Raw genomic sequence first — 17,167 nt, forward strand, 5'->3', positions numbered from 1 at the left:
GCTAAATGAAGCTTCTCTGATGACAATCTATGAATACAGCAGACTATCACAGGTGTCATTACACTGATAATTTTCTTTTTCTCCAGTCATGTTTGGTTTTATCTTAGATCTCTGGGTTATCCAGCCTGTAAGTCCTGGAGCTCCAGGCAGTGTCAGGGGTGGGTTTATTCTCCTGGCATAGACTTTAGGTTAGACCAGTCATTAGTTGGCCACTCCCTCAATCTCTAGGCCTCTCATACTCCAGCTTATCCCATAGAAAGGACAAATTGTAGGTCAAAGGTTATATAGCTGGGTTGGTGTCCAAGTCTCTCCATTGGAAGACTTGCTTGATCACAGGAGATGGCCAGTTCAGGCTATGTATATACTATTGCTAGGAAACTTATCTGGGGTCATCCTTGTAAATTTCTGGGAGATCCCCTTGTGCTAGGTTTCTACCTGACCCTGAAATGCTCTCTCCTCTTTCCAGTAGTGTCTTTCATGTGGCTGTTTAAAACATCTTTATTTTTAATCAAGACATCAGCACTCCTTCTCTGCTCATATTTTGCAAGTTCTGCCTAAATTATACCTTCACCCTTATTATCATTCTATCTTCACGTAGAATATTTTAAGGGGCTGAAGCTATGCCTCAGTTATTAAGACCATTTTTCTTTTTTCTTTTCTCTTTTGCCAAAGACCTATATTTTCCTCAACACACACATAGAAGCTCACATCCAAGTGTAAACCCATTTCCAGAATATCCAACTCCCTGATCTCTGCAGGCACCAGGTATTCATGTGGTCCACACATGAAAACAAGCATTCATACACATAAAATAAAAATCAAAAGGACTGAATATTTTATTTTTTCAGAAAATATATTTACTGACAATCATTTTTCAAATTGTTAATTGAAGAATTTAATATTCTTCTCAAATTTTCAATTTGAATAAAATCCTAATTCTAAAACATTTTTTGCACACATCTATTTTCTCTCACTACTGTACAAATCCACATCAGCCATTAATAATGAGGAAATTTCTACTTATTCATTTTTTCTGGAGATTATATGAAGGAAAAATTATAGTAATCTTTTCCTTTACCTTGTGCATTGTGAAAAGAATTCCTAGTATCTTCAAACTGTCCTGAAGTATTCAGAAGAAGTAAAATTTTGCCCAATGGAAAATTCCTTGAATGTGAAGTTATATTGCCAGAAAAGGGAAATACAGGAGATTGAAAATTTCTAATAGAATGCAATTAGTCCATTTCTCTTTAAATCTTCCACAATATCAATTTCTTCAAAGTGTAAAATAAGTACAAATATCCATTACAGACATCACTGATTTCTATCAGTTCTAATAATAAAATCTTCTCTTTAAGAAAAAAAAAATATGTGTGGAATAATGTAGATGTAACCAACTGTCTTATTAAATAAGAAACACAGAACCAATGTAAAAGAGAAAGCAGAGAGGCCAGAGCTCAGAGCTGAAATCTCACCCTTCCTCCTGCATACTCCTAGCTTCCAGAAAGAGAGCTATTTCCCTGTGTGTAAGTCGTTTCATAGTCTTTTGTTCTGCCTTCTCATTGGTTGTAAACCCAAACACGTGAATGCTTCCTCACTGTCTGTATGTACAGCCCCCCAGGTCTTAAAGGTGTATGTCTCCAATGCTGGCTGTATCCCTGAACACACAGAGACCTATGGGATTAAAGGCGTGTGCCACCACCACCACACTCTTTCTATGGCTCTAATAGCTCTGACCCCCGGGCAACTTTATTTATTAACATACAATCAAAATCACATTTCAGTACAATTAGAATACCACCACAGAATAATGACAATTCAAGTGGAAGAAGACATTAGGAAATAATTAATAAAAAGATAGAAATTAAACAACCCATATTACATTTCTCAAGACAAACACAATGGCACTCTTTAAATTCTCCTTATTTAAGAGGGCTATTAGTCAGGCTTCCTGGATTATAATAGCCATGGTATAATTTACCATAGTAATCTTGGGTTAAGTAACCATAATTGAGAGATTTAGGGACACAGAAAACATATAAAATAACTTGGAAAGAGACAATATCTTAATGTTCTTTTTACTTAGCCTCTTCATGTCACAGCAATCAGAAAACAGTGTGTCAAAACAAAAATGAAGAAAAACATTACAGGCACAAAGATATTTAAGGAATTGCTCAACATACTTAGTGATCAGGGAAATGAAAATCAAAATGATGTCAGAATGGCTAAGCTCAAAAACACTGATGACAGATTATGTTGGAGAGGATGTGGAGTAAGGTAATACTCCTCCCCTTCTGGTAGGAATGCAGTCTTATACAGCCACTCTGTAAATCAGTATGGTGGTTTCTCAGAAAATTGCAAATCAACCTACCCCAAGACCCAGCAATACAACTCTTGGGCATATACCCAAAAGATGCTCAAGCATACCACAAGGACACTTGCTCAACTATGTTCACAGCAGCATTATTCATAATAGCCAGAATCTGGAAACAACATAGATGCCCCCCAACAGAAGAATGGATAAAGAAATGTGGTACATAAACACAATGGAGTACTACTCAGCTGTAAATGAACAATGACATCATGAAATTTGCAGGCAAATAAATGGAACTAGAAAATATTATCCTGAGTGAGGTAACCAAGACTCAGAAGGACAAATATGTCCACTAATAAACCTATGCATTCCTCTACAACCCCAAGGCCTTCCTGAGACACAGGATCTGCCAGCTCTCATTGGACCAAGAGTCTTGATAGGATCAAGATTGGCTCCCTGAGACACAGAATCAGCCAGCCTGGATTGGATCAAGAGGACTTCCCTGAGACACAGAATCTGCCAGCTCCAATTAGACCAAGAGCTAAGATTGTACACAGAGTGGCCACCTGAGACACAGATACAGTAAGAACAGGTTGAACCAAGAGCAGTTTGCTCAGACACAGGTACCTCTTGCACCTATTGGAGGAAGAGATTGCTAGATGCCACTGCAAAAATACATACATAAAGAGTAATATAGCATGACCAGAATGTAGTGGTTCTACAACAGCAAGACCTGAATATCACAATGTAGAAGATGCAGTAGAAAGCAACCTTAAAAATAACTTTATGATGATGATAATAGAGGCTTTTAAAGAGGAACTGAAAAATTCCCTTTAAGAAATTGAGGAAGAGACAAACAAAAATTGGAAGAAATCAATGAATCCCTTAAAGAAAGCCAAGAAAACTATGAAAAGCAATTTGAAACAGAAAAAATGAAGAGGACACAAACTGAGGGAATGCTGGAAAAATAAAATCTGAGTAAAGAAACAGGGAATACAGATGCAAGCATAGCCAACAGATTAGAAGAGATGCAAGAGAGAATCTCCGGCATACAGGTTATTTTAGAGGAAATAGATTCCTCAGTCAAAAAAACATCAAACCTAAAATGTCATAATACAAAATGTCCAGGAAAGGTGGAACACCATGAAAAGGCCAAACCTAAGAATAATAGGAATAGAAAAGGAGAATACCAATTCAAAGGCACAGAAAATCTATTCAACAAAATCATGGAAGAAAATTTTCCCAACTTAAAGAAACACGTATGAAGACACAAGAAGCGTATAGACCATCATACAGACTAGACCCACAAAAAGTCCCATCACCACATAATAATTAAACATAAACAAAAAAGAAAGAATATTAAGAGCAGCAAAAGAAAAAGGCCAAGTGACTTACAAAGGCAGACCCATCAGAATAACACCTGACTTCTCAATGGAGACTCTGAAAGCCAGAAGGACCTGACTAGATGTAATGCAGATATTAAGAGACCACAGATGCCATTCCATACTACTATACCCAGCAAAACTTTCAGCCTCCATAGATGGAGTGAACAAAACATTTAAAGACAAAACCAGATATAAACAATACCTATCCACAAATCCAGCCCAACAGAAAGCACTAGAAGGAAAACTTCAATCTAAGGAATTTAGATGCACCCACAAAAACACAGGCAATAGATAACCCTACAGCAGTAAATCCAAAAGAAGGGAAATATACACACAGTACCACCAAAAGATAACAGGAATTAACAATCATTGGTCATTAATATCCCTTAATATAAATGGACACAATTCATCTATAAAAAGACAAAGGCTATCAGAATGGATATGAAATCAGGACCCATCCTTCTGTTGCATATAAGAAACACACCTCATCGTCAAAGACAGACACTACCTCAGAGTAGAAGGCTGGGAAAAAGACTTTCCAATCAAATGGACAAGAAGCAAGCTGGTATAGCTATCCTAATATCTAACAAAATAGACTTCAAATTATAATCAGTCAAAAGAGATCAGAAGGACATTCCATATTAATCACAGGAAAAATCCTCCAAGATGAAGTCTCAATTCTGAACATTTATGCCACAAATACAAGGGAACACACATATGTAAAAATATATTTCTAAAGCTTAAATCACACATCAAAACCTACACATTAATAGTGGGAGACTTCAACACCTTATTCTCACCAATGAACAGACCTGCAAACAGAAACTTAACAGAGAAATAAGGGATCTAACAGATGTTATGACCCAAACGGGCTTAATAGATATCCACAAAATATTCTACCCTAATAAAAAAAGAATACATCTTCTGAGCACCCCATGGGACCTTCTCTAAAACTGACAACATGCTTGGTTACAAAGCAAATCTCAACAGATACCAAAAATTTGGAATAACCTCCTGTATTTTATTGAACCGCCATGGCTTAAAGTTAGGTTTTAACAACAAACATTACAGAAAGCCTACAATAGCATGGAAACTGAATAATGCTCCACTGAATCACCAATTGGTTAAGGAAAAATATAGAAAAAAATTAAAGACTTCCTAGAATTCAATTAAAATGAATGTACTAAATACTCAAACTTATGGAACCCTGTGAAAGCAGTGCTAAGAAGAAAATTCATAGCACTAAGTACCCACATAAAGAAGTTGGAGAAATCTCACACTAGAGATTTAACAGCACTCCTAAGAGCTCTAGAACAATAAGAATCAAACTCACCCAGGAGGAATAGACACCAGGAAATAATCAAATTGAGGGCTGAAATCAATAAAATAGAAACAAAGAGAACAATACAAAGAATCAATGAAACAAAGAGTTGGTTCTTTGAGAAAATCAACAATTAAAAAATTGGCTACAGAGCTAACCAGAGAATTCTCAGTAGAAGAATGTCAAATGCCCAAAAGACATTTAAGGAACTCCTCAGCATCCTTAGTAATCAAGGAAATGCAAATCAAAACAGCTCTGAGATACCATTTTATACCTGTCAGAATGGCTAAACGATGACATCCTATATTGGAGAGGATGTGGAGAAAGGGGAAAACTCTTCCACTGTTGGTTGGAGTGTAAACTTGTACAGCCACTTGGACATAAATATGGTGACTTCTCAGAAAATTTGGAATCAATCTTCCTTAACAACCAGCTATACCACTCGGGTTATTCCCAAGGAATGCTCAAACATAGTGCAAGGACACTTGCTCAACTACATTCATATCAGCATTATTCATAATAGCCAGAACCTGGAAACAACCTAGATGTCCCTCAACCAAAGAATGGGTAAATAAAATGTGGTACATATACATAATAGAGTACTACTCAGCTGTTAAAAAAAGTACATCATGAAATTTGCAGGCAAATGAATGGAACTAGAGAATGTCATCCTGAGTGAGGTAACCCAGACTCAGAAGGGCAAATATGGTATGTATATGGTATGTACTCACCCATAAGTGGATAGTAGTTGTAAAGCAAAGGATAACCAGACTAAAACCCACATCTCTAGAGAAGCTAGCCCACAAGGAGGACTCTAAGAGGGTTGCATGGATTATTCTGGGAAGGGGAAATAGATCAGACTTCCATGAGTAAACTGGGGATGTGGGGGCACATAATTCCCACATTAACCTATATTTAAACAAACTATATAACCCAAGTCTTTTTTATAATGAAGTATTGAGTACCTCATATATCTTATTGAATATCTATACTCAAAATTACTTCCATTAGACTTCATTCTATAATATTGGCTACTCACCCTCATAAACCCATGGCTTATTGGAAGCTATGACTTACTGCTACTTCTTCAATCTTAAAATGAATATTTTACCATTTAAAAATGATACATAAAAGGAAGATCAAAATTCAAAATTCATGATAGTGTTCCCAGTTCTAATTCAAACAATATTAAATCAGTTATTGTCTTCATAATCTCAAATATGTGCATTTAAGCACATGGGATTACATTTCAATACAGTTTATTTTTCTAAAGAGAAAAAGAAAATATAGACATTTTGAGGCAAATGAAATAAAACAAAAATGTCTCCACATGATCTGCCCTATAACAAATGTGTCAAAAAATTTTTTCTGGGTAAAGAAACAGATGGAAACAGATGGAAATCCAGATCTCCAGGAAGGAATAAAGAAAAATTGGTACTTAGATACATGCAAAAATCTTTCAAAAATGCATCTATATCTTTATCTATGTCTAAATACCAGTAAGATGTTACTATGTGCCAGACTATTCCTATACCACAAAACCAGCAGGAGACAGTTTCTACTGAGCTAAGACAGAGTCACTTATACTATAATGCAATTATGGGAGTAAAGGCCATTTAATTATTTTACATTCTCTTATGTAGAAGCAAGTCAGAGGCTTTTCCACAGTTCACAGCTCAGGATTACTATGATATCAACATTTCAATCAGTATATGATGTAAAGCAGAATGTGCTGTCAATGACAGAAGACTTTCTTCAATTCATTAAAGACCTTAAGGAAACAAACAGCAGGGTAAGAAGTTCTTTTTTCTTTCCTTCTGGATGTTGTTGGTATGGGGTTCTGTTCTTTGGACTTCAGATTATAATTCAGACTAGAATTTAAATAATCAGTAGACTTGAAATACCTATTAGGTTTCCAGTCTCTCGAGCTTTTCAGATGGAGAGCTTTGAACTTCTCAGACTCAATAGTCATGTCACAAAAACTAATTAATATAATCTTTAATATATTAATGGTAGTAAAGACATAAGAAACAATTTACAGATCTCTTCATTTTAATGAAGGTTGAAAAATATAAGGTTAAAATTACTTGCTTACCTGTAGTAGTTTAAAAATACACTGAAGCAAACAAACAACCAAAGTTCCTTGATCAAGTTTCAAAGACTATGGATAATTCTTCTGGGCTCCAGGATCTGCCTTTTGAACTTCTGTATTTGAGCTCTGAATCATATCTGCTTTGCTATAGAAAGTCATGTGTTTGCAGCTCAGTCTCTTTCCTGCCAGTAGAAAGGCCCTTTTATTTATGGATTCTTTTTGTTGTTGTTGTTCAGGATAATGACACTTCAACTGATTTCCCCTGAAACTTATGATCCTCCATCTATTTTGAAAGATTTATATAATTAAAACAAGGCAAAACAATGGACCTTTCAAAATATTTCTTTATTCAATCCTGGCTCATGCAGAATTGAAATACAACTCTCTCAAATTTCTAGGTGATCCCTTATGAGATAAAACATTAATCTATTGAGGCAGATTGATTCCAGATTTTCTAAGAAAGCGCCATATTGATTTCCAAAGTGGCTGTATAAGCTTGCATTCCAACCAGAAGTGGAGGAGAGTTACACTTGCTTCACATCCTCTCCAGCATAAGTTGTCTTCAGTGTTTTTGATCGTAGCCATTCTGACAGGTGTAAGGTGGTAACTCAGAGTCATTTTCATTTTCATTTCCATGATGATTAGGGAATGTTGAGCATTTTTGTAAATGTCTTTCAGCCATTTTAGCTTCATCTGTTGAGAATTATGTGTTTAGCTCTATAGCCCATTTCTTAATTGGACTAATGGGCATTTTTATGTCTAATTTTTTGAGTTCTTTATATATTCTGGATATCAGCCCTCTGTCAGCTATACCACTCTTGGGCATATACCCAAGGAATGCTCAATCATACCACAAGATCACACGCTCAGCTATGTTCATAACAGCACTGTTTATAATAGCCAGAACCTGGAAACAACCTAGATGCCTTTCAACGGAAGAATGGATAAATAAAATGTGGTACATATACACAATGGAGTACTACTCAGCAGAGAAAATAATGACATCATGAGGTTTGCAGGCAAATGGATGGATCTAGAAAAAAATCATCCTGAGTGAGGTAACCCAGACTCAGAAAAACAAACATGGTATGTATTCACTCATAGGTGGATACTAGATGTAAAGCAAAGGCTGACTAGACTGCTACTCACAATTCCAGGGAGGCTATGTAGTAAAGAGGACTCTAAGAAAGACATAGGGATTGCCCAATGACAGAGAAATTGATGAGATCTACATGAGCAAACCGGATGTGAAGGGCAAGGTTCAGGGGGAAAGAGAGCTTCAGGTAGCGGCCGATCCCAGCTGGATCAAGAAAAGAGAGGGAGAACAAGGAAAGAGATACCATGATAAAGAAAGACCCCATGGGAATAGGAAGAAGCAAAGTGCTGGAGAGGTCACCAGAAATCCACAAAGATATCTCGACAATAGACTACTGGCAATGGTTGAGAGAAAGCCTGAAGTGCCCTACACTGGTGATTGGATGGCTGAACACCCTAACTGTCATGATAGAACTCTCATCCAATGACTGATGGAAGCACAGGGACAAATAGCCAAACTAGTGGAAACACATGAACTATGAAACAATAGCCGAGGAGCCCCCAGGGAACTGGATCAAGCACTCTGGATAAGTGAGACAGTCGAATAGTTTGAACTATTTAGGAGGCCCCCAGGCAGTAGGACTGGGGCATGTCCGTCCTTAGTGCATGAGCTGGCTTTTTGGAACCTAGAGCTTATGCTGGGACACTTTGCTCAGCCTAGGTGAAGGGAGGAGGGGACTGGACCTGCCTCAACTGAATCTATCAGGCTGAGCTGAATCCCCAGGGGAGTCCTTGCCTTGGAGGAGGTGGGAATGGGGGGTGGATTGGGGGTAGGACAGCGGGAGGGAGGTCAGGGGAATCGTTTGTGAGTGGTTATCAGTTGGATATATATTATGTCCACTTCCCCTCTCTGTACTGGGATGCTATCTGGTTAGTCTTATGCAGGCCATGTGAATGCTGCCACATTCTCCCTAAGTTCTTCTTCTTCTTCTTCTTCTTCTTCTTCTTCTTCTTCTTCTTCTTCTTCTTCTTCTTCTTCTTCTTCTTCTTCTTCTTCTTCTTCTTTTTGGTTTTTTGAGACAGGGTTTCTGTGTGTAGTTTTGGTGCCTGTCCTGGATCTCACTCTGTAGACTAGTCTGGCCTTGAACTCACAGAGATCTGCCTGCCTCTGCCTCCCAAGTGCTGAGATTAAAGGCGTATGCCACTGCTGCCCGGCTCTTCCTAAGTTCTTAAGTGAATCAGTAGTCTTGTGTCTAGCAGGCCCTGTTACATTGGTGTCTTCCATCCCTACTGGCTCCACTAATTTTTCTGCTGCCTCTTCCAAAGGTCTCTGAACTGTGAGGTGTAGACTTTGATGGAGTCATCTCATTTAGCACTGAGCATTTCTCACTCTTTCCAGTTTGTCCAGTTGTGAGTCTCTGTATTTGTTCACAGCTGTCTCAGGAAGAAACCTTCTCTGATGATGATTGAGTAAGACACTAATCCATTGTATATTAGACTGTTGTTATGAGTCATTTTTATTGATACATTCTCTTTGGTTTTTCACCAGGTCCTTGGCCTATCTAGTCTCAGATTTCTGGCCACCTGAGTGATGTTAGGCATTACTTTTACCTCATGGAGTGCACTTTCAATTCAACCAGGTAAATGTTGGTTACTCCCACAACTTTTGTGTCACTACTGCACGAGCTTATCTTACAGGTAGGTCACCATTGTATATCACTGGTTTTGTAGCTGGATTACTGTATATCATTCTCCCCTTATAGTGTGCCAAATAACTTCCAGTGCCATAAACCCTAGTCATTAGGGGTGAAGGCTCTAGGTGGACAGCAGCTTGACTTCTTTATGTTCAATGAATTGTGCATTGTTGTCACAGCAGTAGAGTCTTACCATTAATTTGTGGAGAGCAACCAAGAGATTTGGTAATACCCTGTGTTGTTCGTGTGTTTCTATGGGGCCCCTTTAGTCAATAACTCCTTAAAATATAATTTATTTCTCACACTCTAAATTTCATTTGGTAGCAAGAGATGTTTAGATGTCTAGGCCATTATTTATGGATTCCATTAAGATTTCTTTAATATATGTATATATTATAGGAAGCTTCTAGTATAGTAGGTTTCCATAAGAACCCTCAAACAGTCCTTAGTTTTAACTGCCTCTCTGTATTCCCTGTTTTTCTGTGTACTCTTCCCCTCCCTCCCTGTTTGATGCTCTCATTACAGTCCCCGCTACCAGTCCTGCCAAAACTATCTTTTCTACTTTTTCTTCCTGCAGAGATACTTCTCTCTTTCCTAGTCCCTTACTCTATACTTAATCTCTCTAGTTACATGTATTATAGTGTGCTTATTGAAGACTTAACAGTTAACATCCATATATAAATGAATACATAGCTTATTTGTATTTTTGGGTTTGAGTTACCTCACTCAGGATGATTTTTTTCTATATTCATTAATTTACCTTTGAATTTCATGATTTCATTTTAACAGCTGATTAATATTTCGCTGTGTTAATGTACCACATTTTCTTTATCCATTCATCCACTGATAGGGATGTAGGATATTTCCAGTTTCTGGCTACTACACATATGGCATTTATGAACATGATTGAACAAGTATCTTTGTAATTTGTGTATATACTTATGAATGAAGCTTATTAATTAATGCTTTTTGAATTTTTTGATGGAATGATAATGTACATATTATATATTAAAATTGTATTTGTATTTTAATTTATTACTTACCTTTTAAGTTTATACTTTAAAATACTATAATAGCCAAGAATATCCATGGTTTACAGTGTGTATAAAAATGTACTTAGGCTGGGGAAGAGAGAAGAAAATGAATATAGACAGTTTTAAAGAGACAGTAAAGGTAATATAAAAAAATAAGCCACATAAAGATGAATATTACACAGAGAATCTGGATTATATTGTCTTTGGGATTTTTAACTGCAGAGAGACATTTGATTGTAAAAGCTGCTGAGTTAAATCAACATGGATATTTTAAAGATATCTTGATTTCAAAATTTATGTCTAACAATATGTTGCTTTGGAAAAAATGCTCTGCTTTTGTTTCCACGGAAGATGAGAACCTATGGATTGCTTTCAGGCTCATATGCTTTGATCAAGAAAGACCCCCCTGAGAGTTCTCCAGATGATCCACCATCTAAAAACAGCTTCAAGGCAACTGGTTCAGACAAAATTGCCATACAGATTACTCCACTCAGGACTTGACCATAATTCTTAATTTTCTCAAGATCACCATTAGATTCCCAACACCAATATCCAAGAGGAAGTAGCATGAGAAGCTATGCCCAAGTTCCAAAAATATTGATTACAAATGTTTAATTTTCTTTAAAGCAGGTTGATTATAAATGCAATCTCTTTCTAATGTAGAAAGGGGATAGTATAGATACATAGGATGAAAGGGTAGAATATTGAATCTACTTCTAAAGAGCAACAACTTGTTTGAAATGTTTTACAATGATATGAATTTTAGCTTATTGATACAAATTTAAAGTTAATTTTGTTATATTGTATATATATTTCTACTCTTGTTTAAAGTATTTTGTTGGTGCAACTCATTTGACATTGTAGTGTATAGTTGAGACATACAGATTAATAATCAGTCATCTATGATAGTCAAACTTATAATCATGTTAGTTTTCTAGGTATATATATATAGATATATTTCAATTATTTAGGCAATCTTCAAACACTTCAAAGACCTACAGAATATGGCATTTAAAATGTTTTAAAAGCTTAGACTTTCTTGACAGTGAGACACTGATTTACTTCAAAGAGAAAGATGGGAATTGAAGAAACTCTATATAGAGTTTATCTTCTTCTTGGCAAAAATAGCTATATGGGCAAGAAACTGTTCTTATCTGGACTGCTTGACAAAATGTTGTATCGACTGGACATGCAAGACCCATAGAAAGGTGATGACTAGACTTTGTGAGGTAAGATGATCCTTCAGGTTCCTGCTTCACAGAGGTTACTGCCAGACATTATACAGGACACAGAGAAAAAAATGACTGAGAGACTAGGCCTATGGGCTGAGGATGGATGCCACAATGTTACAGAGGAACTTTGGGTAACTGTCAGTGCAGGCAGCTGTCTCTGTCATTTCCAGAATTTTGGAAGTTGCTTATAATGCATTTCGTGTTTACTTAGGTAATAATATATTCTTCTGTGGTCTTTGATGTAGTTGAAGACTAGATAGTCATAATTTTCCTTGGTTATGATAAAAGATTAGATAGATATAAAACCTTAGACTCACCAATGTAGGATAAATATTTTCTTTGAATTTGCCAAACATAAATAAACTAGTTATTGTAACTGTAATTAGTACTTGATAACTGTTTTGTTATATATAATTTTACTATCTTATAGTTATAATTTTCCTTTTTAAACAGAAAAGGGGAAATGCTGTGGAATAATGCTTTTGTACACTGGTTTAATAAAATGCTGATTGACCAGTAGACAGGGAAGAAGTATAGGTGGGATAAGCAGACAAGGAGAATTCTGGAATTAGGGAGGATGATTCATGAGAAATCAGCTCACCATCCAGGTAAAGCCATGGAACACATGGTGACATATAGATTAACAGAAATGGGCTGAGTTTAAGTGTAAGAGCTAGTCAGTAGTGAGCCTGAGATAATGGCTGAGCAGTTTTAATTAATATAAGCCTCTGTGTTTTTACTTGGGTCTGAGTGGCTATGGACTGGGCAGGACACAGAAAAACTTCCAACTACAGAAGTATAGTATCCCATAGTGTATATGCAAAGTTGTGGAGCCCAATTCCAACATATATATCTAAAAATGAACCCCCACAACTAAATCTCAGGAAACATTGTGGAATAGGAGATAGGAAAATTATGAGTCAGAGGATCAATGAATTTCCTGTGAGACTGTGTCTCTTAAGATGTCAGAAATGACACCTATAATATATCACCAATATAACTGTGTAACCATAAGCTGAACAAAGACAACAACAATAAACATGCAAAAGTGGGCATGAGGAGTCAGTCCTACACAAAGAACTATAAAGAACTAAGAAATGCTGAAAGTAAGAGCATTAGTCTTCTCCAGGGCGTAGCACACCAATTGGATATCCAATACCAAAATGTCAGTCTGGAAAACATACATAAAAGTGCGATTATATAGACTGAGTCTCTCTCTCTCTCCTTCCCCCTCTATCTCCTTCACCTCTGAGTAATGCATTTAATTAAAAAAGCATAGCCATAAATTTGAAAGTGAACAAGGAGAGGCATATTAGGTGTTTGAAGGGAAAACTTAGAAATTATGTAATTCCATTAATAAAAGGAAAATATCCATGAAACAATAAATCTACAAAACTTTTAATAAGTAATTAGAAAAAAAACCTATATCCTATATGGCAAGCTGAAAATATGGTTCTTTTCTTCCTTCATTTATGAAATGATGGGCATTAGCTGATTTTATCATCTTAGTTCTCAAGCCTGATAAGAGAAAAATGTTAACTAAATATATACATGCAAAGTTTTAGTATAATTTATCAGTCTGATTGCTCTCTCTTAAAATTACTAGAATATTAAGGTGAGTGCATTTATTTTATTAGAAATATATTAGTGATAATATTTATCTCTGTATTATTTGACTTCTGGTAATTTTAATTTTAAAGTTACTTACTTTAATTGACTTAATTGTTTTTAGAAAAATATGTATAGCAAAAATTAAGAATGATTAAAATTAAAAATTTTAAAGTTTAATAGTTTCAGTTAAGGTAAATTTTTAATCATTAATTTGACTATATTTCTCACTTAGCTATATGTTTTCAGATAGTACATATTTTTGGAGACTTTTTCTTGATGCATAAATGTTTTTAAATGTTTTCTTAAATGTATTGTTTTCAGCTTATTTGAGATTCCTACCTTTGTGATGAAACACCATTAGCAAAAGTAAGTTGGGGAGGAAAGGTTTTATTTTATTTACATTTCCACAACATTTTTCATCATTGAAAAAAGTCAAGATCAGAAGATATACAAAGCAGGAAACTGGAAGCAGGAGCTGACATAGAAGCCATGAAGGAATTCTACTTACTGGCCTACTGGATTCCTCCCTATGGCTTGCTTAGCCTACTTTCTTATAGAACTCAGGACCACCAGCCCAGGGTGGGACCACCACAATTGCCTGAGACCTCCACCATCAATCCCTAATTAACAAAATGCCCTACAGTCTTGCCTACAGCCTGATCTTTTGGAGGCCTTTTTTTTCAGTTGAGGTTGCTTCTTCTCAGATGCCACTGACCTGTGTCAAGTTGACATAAAAACTATCCTGGACAGCTTTCCATACATTATACCTTGGTCATATTCATCCATTGCCCAAATACCACCAGACCCCTGTCTTCTGTCCATCCCATTTCATATTCTTTTCCTATCTTAAAAAAACAAATCCCAAACCAAACCAAACAAAAAAAATTACAAAGCAAACAAAAATGACACAAAATGTAGTGGGTAGCCGCTCCAGCTTTGGTCTGGAAGTTCCAACCCTCATTGAGACTCTGGCAACTGTCACACCTATGATGCAGGGCCAGAGGAGGCACCTGGAGACCCGAGATCTGGATGGGCCAGTGCTCTCTCTGTCTGGGACCCTGAACTGTGGAGGTGGACCGAGCAGAGAGAGCGCTGGCCCATCCAGATCTCGGGTCTTCAGGCGCCTCCCCTGACCCCACCTTGTAGGTGTGACAGTTGCCAGAGTCTCAATTGGGGTTGGAACTTCCAGATCAAAGCTGGAATGGCTACCCACTACATCTCCCCCTTTGTAATTTGTACTGTTATAGATTCTTATATGTTGATACAAATGTAAACTATTGTTATATTCCTATTTAAGATAATTTGTATGTTGATACAAATACAGAACTATATTTGTTATAATGTACATATATTTCTACTCTTATTTGAAATATTTTTATATTGATACAAATGTAAATTTATATCTGTCATACTTTATGTATTTTCTACTTTTATTTAGGATATTTGTTATATTGATATATATTTAAGATTATTATCATATTGCATATCGCACTATATATTCCTACCTCTGTTATAAATATCTTGTGTATTGTCACAATTTTAAAGTCATCGTTCTTTACCATACATTTGCTTATAGACTGTTTACCCTGTTTATGTGAAGCCTTAGTCCTTAGGTTATTTCAGTAGATAAGACTTATAGATTTATAGTCACCTATGCCTGTCATCTCTATAGTTACATTAGTTAGGTTATCCAGATTTACAGATAAATAGGTCAGATGGACAGGTAATCTTCAAACACTTCATAGACCTAGAGAATATGGCATTTAAATAATTTAGAATTCTGTTGACCCGAGACACAATTGCTCCTGGCAACACCAATTTGATCCCAAGAGAATGTTGGGCTTCTAAGACATTTCCATTTGGAAGTTTGTCTTCTTGGCACAAAATGGCCTACTGGGCAAAGAACTGCCCTTGCCTTGATGGCTGACAGTACGAATGCAATGCTGTCCTTTCTGGACAAGCGGGACACAAGGAAATCGACCACTGTACTCTGCCAAGACAGGGTAAGATGGTCTTTCAGAATTCCTGCTTCTGAAAATGGTCTGTTAGATACTCTAGGCCTGTAGCCAATTTGTATGCACCAACAATGCTGAGAAACATTAGGTGACTGTCCAGGCTGCCAGCTGTCTTGGTCTACTCTTGCAAGATTCCTGAAAGTTGCTTGCTTCCATCTACCATTTCTCAGGTACCATTATTTTCCTTCTCAGGTCTTTGATAGGATTGAAGACTAGCAGTTATAGTTACAACTTGGTATATATAATATCTTAGATAGAACATATTAAGTATTAGATTCAGGTTCTTTAGGATAGGACACCTTTGAATGATCTTTATAACATGCCATTTACCTATGATCTATACTTCTCTGGATTTTAGTATGTGTTTCTTGCTTGATATTGTTTGCATTGGTTGTAGTTCCATCTTATCTAAGTCATTATCCCTCATTATTCCTGGACAATATTTGATAACCATTCCTTTGTATATAGTCTTGTATTAGTTTAGAACCTTCTTATTTAGACAAAAAGGGGGAGATGTAGTAGGTAGCCATTCCAGGTTTGATCTGGAAGTTCCAACCCCCATTGAGACTCTGGCAACTCTCACGCCTATGAGGCGGGGCCAGGGGAGGTGCCTGGAGACCCGAGATCTGGATGGGCCAGTGCTCTCTCTGTTCCGGGACCCTGAATGGTGGAGGTGAACTGAGCAGAGCTCCAGAGAACAGTGCTGGACTGTAATACACCTTCCCCAGACCCCGCGACCTACCTATCCCTTAATTTCTAAGTTATGCCATTAAATAAATATCCTTTTAACTATGTGGAGTGTCCTTAATAATTTCACCAATAACAAAATATGTAGTTTGTTTTGTTATGGTCTTCTCTTCCTGATCATTTTTATCCTGCCCAGAAATGTGGTTGATATATTGAACATCATTTCATTTGAAAACCAGAAAGAATATACAACATTTGATTTTTTTCTCTATTGACAGCTATCAATTATAAGTAGCTTCTTGGTTAAGGGGTGGGACCTTGTGCCCAATCTCTCTTTCCAGACAGAGATGTGTCTTTTTTGAATGGGTTAGAGTTCTGTGCAAGCTATCACAGTCTCTATGAGTTTATATATGCATTAAGCCTGTTGTCTTTGAATGAGAGGGTTTCCTTGAAGTTGTTCAGCCCCTCTGGATTGTATACTATTTCAACCTCCTTTTCCACATAAAGTTCTGATGCTTGAGGAGAAGATTGTGATACAGATGTCTCAATCTCACTCTTTGCACATTGTCCAATTGTATATTTCTGCTAATTATCATCTCCTCCAAGAAGAAGCTTTTCAGATGAGGACTGAGTGATGCACTGATCTATGAATCATTACAAATCATTATTTTTTGCTATGTCGATTTAGCAGAATAAATGAAGTATGTTTTTCCTTAGGACTAATTACCTATCTTGTCTCAGTTTCTCAGC

This window comes from Peromyscus leucopus, chromosome X (genome assembly GCF_004664715.2).
Source record: "Peromyscus leucopus breed LL Stock chromosome X, UCI_PerLeu_2.1, whole genome shotgun sequence".
NCBI lineage: Eukaryota > Metazoa > Chordata > Mammalia > Rodentia > Cricetidae > Peromyscus > Peromyscus leucopus.